Genomic DNA, 8,890 nt, shown 5'->3' with positions numbered 1-8,890 from the left:
CCTAAATCGTCGTAGATCTCGTTAGCTTCATATTGATCAAGCGGGACCACCAAGTATTCGTGCACCCCGTACGGATCATGGGTGGATCGGCTCTTTGAGCCGATTCACGGGATAACACGAGAGCCGATCGAGGCTCGTATTTAACGTTTACATGTATGCCCTGCGAGGAAACTAAGCGAGGCAACCTCATCACCTTCCTGACCAGGTATAGGTCAGGTGGCACGCCCTGCACCCCGCAACGCCGCGTGTCACCAGAACAGCATTGCGGGCCGTCGCTCGGAGGGGTCTCGGCCAGCCGCAGCTCTAGGCTCCCCCGGCTCTACGGTGTTGACAAGGCCGCTGCCCGCCGGTGGGTTTTGGCAGTCAACACCCGCACAACACAACCAAAGTACTTTGCCCCAACGAAACGGTGAGGTTGTCAATCTCACCGGCTTGCTGTAATAAAGGATTAACCGTATTGTGTGGAAGATGATTGTTTGCAGAGAAAACGGTAAAAACAAGTATTGCGGCAGATTTGTATTTCAGTGTTAAAGAATGGACCGGGGTCCACAGTTCACTAGAGGTGTCTCTCCCATAAGATAAAAGCATGTTGGGTGAACAAATTACAGTCGGGCAATTGACAAATAGAGAGGGCATAACAATGCACATACATGTCATGATAAGTATAGTGATATTTAATTGGGCATTACGACAAAGTACATAGACCGCCATCCAAGCGCATCTATGCCTAAAAAGTCCACCTTCAGGTTATCATCCGAACCCCTTCCAGTATTAAGTTGCAAAGCAACAGACAATTGCATTAAGTATGGTGCGTAATGTAATCAACAACTACATCCTCGGACATAGCGCCAATGTTTTATCCGTAGTGGAACAGCACAGCACAACCTTAGAACTTTACTGTCCATCGTCCCGGTGTCAATGCGAGGCATGAACCCACTATCGAGCATAAATACTCCCTCTTGGAGTTAAGAGCAAAACTTGGCCAGAGCCTCTACTAATAACGGAGAGCATGCAAGATCATAAACAACACATATGTAATAACTTGATAATTAACATAACATGGTATTCTCTATCCATCGGATCCCGACAAACACAACATAGAGTATTACGGATAGATGATCTTGATCATGTTAGGCAGCTCACAAGATCCAACAATGAAGCACAATGAGGAGAAGACAACCATCTAGCTACTGCTATGGACCCATAGTCCAGGGGTGAACTACTCACTCATCACTCCGGAGGCGACCATGGCGGTGTAGAGTCCTCCGGGAGATGAATCCCCTCTCCGGCAGGGTGCCGGAGGAGATCTCCGGAATCCCCGAGATGGGATTGGCGGCGCGCGTCTCGGTAAGGTTTTCCGTATCGTGGTTTTTCGCCTCGGGGGTTTCGCGACGGAGGCTTTAAGTAGGCGGAAGGGCAGAGTCGGGGGCGGCGAGGGGCCCACACCACGAGGCGGCGCGGGCCCCCCTTGGCCGCGCCGCCTTGTGGTTTGGCCACCTCGTGGCCCCACTTCGTATGCTCTTCGGTCTTCTGAAAGGTTCGTGGCAAAATAGGCCCCTGGGTCTTCGTTTCGTCCAATTCCGAGAATATTTCATTACTAGGATTTACGAAACCAAAAACGACGAGAACAACAAGCGGCACTTCGGCATCTTGTTAATAGGTTAGTTCCGAGAAAATGCACGAATATGACATAAAGTGTGCATAAAACATGTAGGTATCATCAATAATATGGCATAGAACATAAGAAATTATCGATACGTCGGAGACGTATCAAGCATCCCCAAGCTTAGTTACGCTCGTCCCGAGCGAGGTAAAACGATAACAAAGATAATTTCTGAAGTGACATGCCATCATAACCTTGATCATACTATTTGTAAACATATGTAATGAATGCAGCGATCAAAATAATGGTAATGACATGAGTAAACAAGTGAATCATAAAGCAAAGACTTTTCATGAATAGTACTTCAAGACAAGTATCAATAAGTCTTGCATAAGAGTTAACTCATAAAGCAATAAATCAAAGTAAAGGTATTGAAGCAACACAAAGGAAGATTAAGTTTCAGCGGTTGCTTTCAACTTATAACATGTATATCTCATGGATAATTGTCAACATAGAGTAATATAACAAGTGCAATATGCAAGTATGTAGGAATCAATGCATAGTTCACACAAGTGTTTGCTTCTTGAGGTGGAGAGAGATAGGTGAACTGACTCAACATAAAAGTAAAGAGAATGGTCCTTCAAAGAGGAAAGCATCGATTGCTATATTTGTGCTAGAGCTTTTATTTTGAAAACATGAAACAATTTTGTCAACGGTAGTAATAAAGCATATGAGTTATGTAAATTATATCTTACAAGTTGCAAGCCTCATGCATAGTATACTAATAGTGTCCGCACCTTGTCCTAATTAGCTTGGACTACCGGATCATCGCAATACACATGTTTTAACCAAGTGTCACAATGGGGTACCTCCATGCCGCCTGTACAAAGGTCTAAGGAGAAAGCTCGCATTTTGGATTTCTCGCTTTTGATTATTCTCAACTTAGACATCCATACCAGGACAACATGGACAACGAGATAATGGACTCCTCTCTAATGCATAAGCATGTGACAACAATTATTATTCTCATATGAGATTGAGGATATATGTCCAAAACTGAAACTTCCACCATGAATCATGGCTTTAGTTAGCGGCCCAATGTTCTTCTCTAACAATATGCATGCTCCAACCATAAAGGTGGTAGATCTCTCTTACTTCGGACAAGACGGACATGCATAGCAACTCACATGATATTCAACAAAGAATAGTTGATGGCGTCCCCGAAACATGGTTATCGCACAACAAGCAACTTAATAAGAGATAAAGTGCATAAGTACATATTCAATACCACAATAGTTTTTAAGCTATTTGTCCCATGAGCTATATATTGCAAAGGTGAATGATGGAATTTTAAAGGTAGCACTCAAGCAATTTACTTTGGAATGGCGGATAAATACCATGTAGTAGGTAGGTATGGTGGACACAAATGGCATAGTGGTTGGCTCAAGTATTTTGGATGCATGAGAAGTATTCCCTCTCGATACAAGGTTTAGGCTAGCAAGGTTATTTGAAACAAACACAAGGATAAACGGTGCAGCAAAACTCACATAAAAGACATATTGTAAACATCATAAGACTCTACACCGTCTTCCTTGTTGTTCAAAACTCAATACTAGATATTATCTAGACTCTAGAGAAACCAAATATGCAAACCAAATTAGCAAGCTCTAAGTATTTCTTCATTAATGGGTGCAAAGTATATGATGCAAGAGCTTAAACATGAGCACAACAATTGCCAAGTATCAAATTATCCAAGACATTTTAGAGTTACTACATGTAGCATTTTCCAATTCCAACCATATAACAATTTAACGAAGATGAAACTTCGCCATGAATACTATGAGTAAAGCCTAATGACATACTTGTCCATATGCTACAGAGGAGCGTGTCTCTCTCCCATAAAGTGAGTGCTAGGATCCATTTTATTCAAACAAAACAAAAACAAAAACAAACCGACGCTCCAAGCAAAGTGCATAAGATGTGACGGAATAAAAATATAGTTTCGGGGGAGGAACCTCGATAATGTTGTCGATGAAGAAGGGGATGCCTTGGGCATCCCCAAGCTTAGACGCTTGAGTCTTCTTAGAATATGCAGGGGTGAACCACCGGGGCATCCCCAAGCTTAGAGCTTTCACTCTCCTTGATCATATTGCATCATACTCCTCTCTTGATCCTTGAAAACTTCCTCCACACCAAACTCGAAACAACTCATTAGAGGGTTAGTGCATAATAAAAATTCACATGTTCAGAGGTGACACAATCATTCTTAACACTTCTGGTCATTGCATAAAGCTACTGGACATTAATGGATCAAAGAAATTCATCCAACATAGCGAAAGAGGCAATGCGAAATAAAAGGCAGAATCTGTCAAAACAGAACAGTCCGTAAAGAAGGATTTTATTAGGCCACCAGACTTGCTCAAATGAAAATGCTCAAATTGAATGAAAGTTGCGTATATATCTGAGGATCATGCACGTAAATTGGCTTAATTTTCTGAGCTACCTACAGGGAAGTAGACCCAGATTCGTGACAGCAAAGAAATCTGGAACTGCGCAGTAATCCAAATCTAGTACTTACTTTTCTATCAAAGACTTTACTTGGCACAACAAAACTCAAAACTAAGATAAGGAGAGGTTGCTATAGTAGTAAACAACTTCCAAGACTCAAATATAAAACAAAAATACTGTAGTAAAAACATGGGTTGTCTCCCATAAGCGCTTTTCTTTAACGCCTTTCGGCTAGGCGCAGAAAGTGTATATCAAGTAACATCAAGAGATGAAGCATCAACATCATAATTTGTTCTAATAATAGAATCATAAGGTAACTTCATTCTCTTTCTAGGGAAGTGTTCCATACCTTTCTTGAGAGGAAATTGATATTTAATATTACCTTCCTTCATATCAATAGTAGCATCAACGGTTCGAAGAAAAGGTCTTCCCAATATAATGGGGCAAGATGCATTGCATTCAATATCCAAGATAACAAAATCAACGGGGACAAGGTTATTGTTAACCATAATATGAACATTATCAACTTTCCCCAAAGGTTTCTTTTTAGCATTATCGGCGAGATTAACATCCGGATAACGAGTTTTTCAATGGTGGCAAGTCAAGCATATCATAGACTTTTTTAGGCATAACGAAATACTCGCACCAAGATCACACAAAGCATTACAATCAAAATCTTTGACTCTCATTTTAATGATGGGCTCCCAACCATCCTCTAGCTTTCTAGGAATAGAAGTTTCAAGTTTTAGTTTCTCTTCTCTAGCTTTTATGAGAGCATTTGTAATATGTTTTGTGAAAGCCAAGTTTATAGCGCTAGCATTGGGACTTTTAGCAAGTTTTTGTAAGAACTTTATAACTTCAGAGATGTGGCAATCATCAAAATCTAAATCATTACAATTTAAAGCAATGGGATTATCATCCCCAAGGTTGGAAAAAATTTCAGCGGTTTTATCACGAGCAGTTTCAGCAGTTTTAGCAGTTTCAGGTAATTTTGCGCGCTTTGCACTAGGAGTAGAAGCATTGTCAACACCAATTATTTTACCATTGATAGTAGGAGGTGCAGCAACATGTGAATCATTAGCATTGCTAGTGGTGGTAATAGTCCAAACTTTAGCTACATTTTTCTCTTTAGCTAGTTTTTCATTTTCTTCTCTATCCCACCTAGCACGCAGTTCAGCCATTAATCTTATATTCTCATTAATTCTAACTTGGATGGCATTTGCTGTAGTAACAATTTTATTTTCAATATCCCTATTAGGCATAACTTTCGATTTCAAAAGATCAACATCGAGAGGCAAGACTATCAACTCTAGAAGCAAGAATATCAATTTTATTGAGCTTTTCCTCAACAGATTTGTTAAAGGCGGTTTGTGTACTAATAAATTCTTTAAGCATAGCTTCAAGTCCAGGGGGTGTGTTCCTATTATTGTTGTAAGAATTCCCATAAGAATTAGCATAACCGTTACCATTATTATAAGGATATGGCCTATAGTTATTACTAGAATTGTTCCGATAAGCATTGTTGTTGAAATTACTATTTTTAATGAAGTTTACATCAACATGTTCTTCTTGAGCAACCAATGAAGCTAATGGAACATTATTAGGATCAATATTAGTCCTATCATTCGCAAGCATAGACATAATAGCATGAACCTTATCATTCAAGGAAGAGGATTCTTCAACAGAATTTACCTTCTTACCTTGTGGAGCTCTTTCCGTGTGCCATTCAGAGTAATTAAACATCATATTATCAAGAAGCTTTGTTGCTTCACCAAGAGTGATGGACATAAAGGTACCTCCAGCAGCTGAATCCAATAAATTCCGCGAAGAAAAATTTAGTCCTGCATAGAAGGTTTGGATGATCATCCAAGTAGTCGATCCATGGGTTGGGCAATTTTTAACCAGAGATTTCATTCTTTCCCAAGCTTGAGCAACATGTTCATTATCCAATTGTTTAAAATTCATTATGCTACTCCTCAAAGATATAATTTTAGCAGGGGGATAATATCTACCAATAAAAGCATCCTTGCATTTAGTCCATGAATCAATACTATTCTTAGGCGAGAGATAGCAACCAATCTTTAGCTCTTCCTCTTAATGAGAAAGGGAACAAATTTAATTTTATAATGTCACCATCTACATCTTTATATTTTTGCATTTCACACAATTCAACAAAATTATTGAGATGGGCAGCGAGCATCATCGGAACTAACACCGAGAAAATTGCTCTCGCATAACAAGATTCGAGTAAAGCGAGGTTTAATTTCAAAGAATTCTGTCTGTAGTAGCGAGTGGAGCAATAGGTGTGCATAAGAAATCATTATTATTTGTGCTAGTGAAGTCACACAACTTAGTATTTTCAGGGTTGGCCATTTTAGCAGTAGTAAATAAAGCAAACTAGATAAAGTAAATGCAAGTAAACTAATTTTTTTGTGTTTTTGATATAGCAAACAAGACAGTAAATAAAGTAAAGCTAGCAACTAATTTTTTTTTGTTTTGATATAAATGCAGCAAACAAAGTAGTAAATAAAATAAAGCAAGACAAAAACAAAGTAAAGAGATTGAGAAGTGGAGACTCCCCTTGCAGCGTGTCTTGATCTCCCCGCAACGGCGCAGAAAAAGAGCTTGATGGCGTGTATTTCACACGTTCGTTGGGCAACCCCAAGAGGAAGGTATGATGCGCACAGCAGCAAGTTTTCCCTCAGAAAGAAACCAAGGTGTATCGAACCAGGAGGAGCCAAGAAGCACGTTGAAGGTTGATGGCGGCGGGATGTAGTGCGGCGCAACACCAGGGATTCCGACGCTAATGTGGAACCTGCACAACACAACCAAAGTACTTTGCCCCAACGAAACAGTGAGGTTGTCAATCTCACCGGCTTGCTGTAACAAAGGATTAACCGTATTGTGTGGAAGATGATTGTTTGCAGAGAAAACAGTAAAAACAAGTATTGCAGCAGATTTGTATTTCAGTGTTAAAGAATGGACCGGGGTCCACAGTTCACTAGAGGTGTCTCTCCCATAAGATAAAAGCATGTTGGGTGAACAAATTACAGTCGGGCAATTGACAAATAGAGAGGGCATAACAATGCACATACATGTCATGATAAGTATAGTGAGATTTAATTGGGCATTACGACAAAGTACATAGACCGCCATCCAACTGCATCTATGCCTAAAAAGTCCACCTTCAGGTTATCATCCGAACCCCTTCTAGTATTAAGTTGCAAAGCAACAGACAATTGCATTAAGTATGGTGCGTAATGTAATCAACAACTACATCCTCGGACATAGCGCCAATGTTTTATCCCTAGTGGCAACAAGACACAGCACAACCTTAGAACTTTCGTCACATCGTCCCGGTGTCAATGCGAGCATGAACCCACTATCGAGCATAAATACTCCCTCTTGGAGTTAAGAGCAAAAACTTGGCCAGAGCCTCTACTAATAACGGAGAGCATGCAAGATCATAAACAACACATATGTAATAACTTGATAATTAACATAACATGGTATTCTCTATCCATCGGATCCCGACAAACACAACATAGAGTATTACGGATAGATGATCTTGATCATGTTAGGCAGCTCACAAGATCCAACAATGAAGCACAATGAGGAGAAGACAACCATCTAGCTACCGCTATGGACCCATAGTCCGAGGGTGAACTACTCACTCATCACTCCGAGAGCGACCATGGCGGTGTAGAGTCCTCCGGGAGATGAATCCCCTCTCCGGCAGGGTGCCGGAGGAGATCTCCAGAATCCCCCGAGATGGGATTGGCGGCGGCGGCGTCTCAGTAAGGTTTTCCGTATCGTGGTTTTTCGCCTCAGGGGTTTCGCAACGGAGGCTTTAAGTAGGCGGAAGGGCAGAGTCCGGGGGCTGACGAGGGGCCCACACCACAGGGCGGCGCGGGCCCCCCCTTGGCCGCGCCGCCTTGTGGTTTGGCCACCTCGTGGCCCCACTTCGTATGTTCTTCGGTCTTCTGGAAGGTTCGTGGCAAAATAGGCCCCTGGGTCTTCGTTTCGTCCAATTCCGAGAATATTTCGTTACTAGGATTTCTGAAACCAAAAACAGCAGAAAACAGAGAATCGGCACTTCGGCATCTTGTTAATAGGTTAGTTCCAGAAAATGCACGAATATGACATAAAGTGTGCATAAAACATGTAGGTATCATCAATAATATGGCATAGAACATAAGAAATTATCGATACGTCGGAGACGTATCAGTGCTGTACGCGTATCACGCCTCTTCACCAACCCTGGACGATGGCGCGTGCTACTGCAGGCGCTCCTCCCGGCGTCGGACGCGGACGGCCTGGTGCGGATCGACGAGCGTGCCCGTGCTCCACCGGCGGCCGTCGATGCCTCCCTCCTCCGGTGACATGCGTGTGCAGGAAGCCGACGTGCGCCGTCCCTGTAGATTAGGGACCTGATTGCTTTTTTGTTTTTCTTTTAGGGATTTAATTGCAAAGTTACAGAATGGTTGTATTTTTGGTAGTGTAATAAAGGTTGAGTATTTTTTTGTTTTCTTTCCCTGGTACAAACGAGAGAGCATCGTGCCAGCAGCAGACAGCCACCGTACGAGCCACAATTTCTTTTTTTTTTTGTTTTTCTCACATACTAGTAGTGGCGCACCTTTTAGCATCCTAGTGGCGCACCTCTTGTTTGTATCTGTGGCGCACGTCAATGCTATATGTGGTGCGCCACTGCTATATGCCATACCAATGGCGCACCAGCGGTGCGCCACTGCTAAAAGTTAGCAGTGGCGTGATAGTAGT

Source organism: Lolium rigidum, chromosome 4 (genome assembly GCF_022539505.1).
Source record: "Lolium rigidum isolate FL_2022 chromosome 4, APGP_CSIRO_Lrig_0.1, whole genome shotgun sequence".
Classification (NCBI taxonomy): Eukaryota; Viridiplantae; Streptophyta; class Magnoliopsida; order Poales; family Poaceae; genus Lolium; species Lolium rigidum.
Note: the sequence above shows the minus strand (reverse complement) of the source record.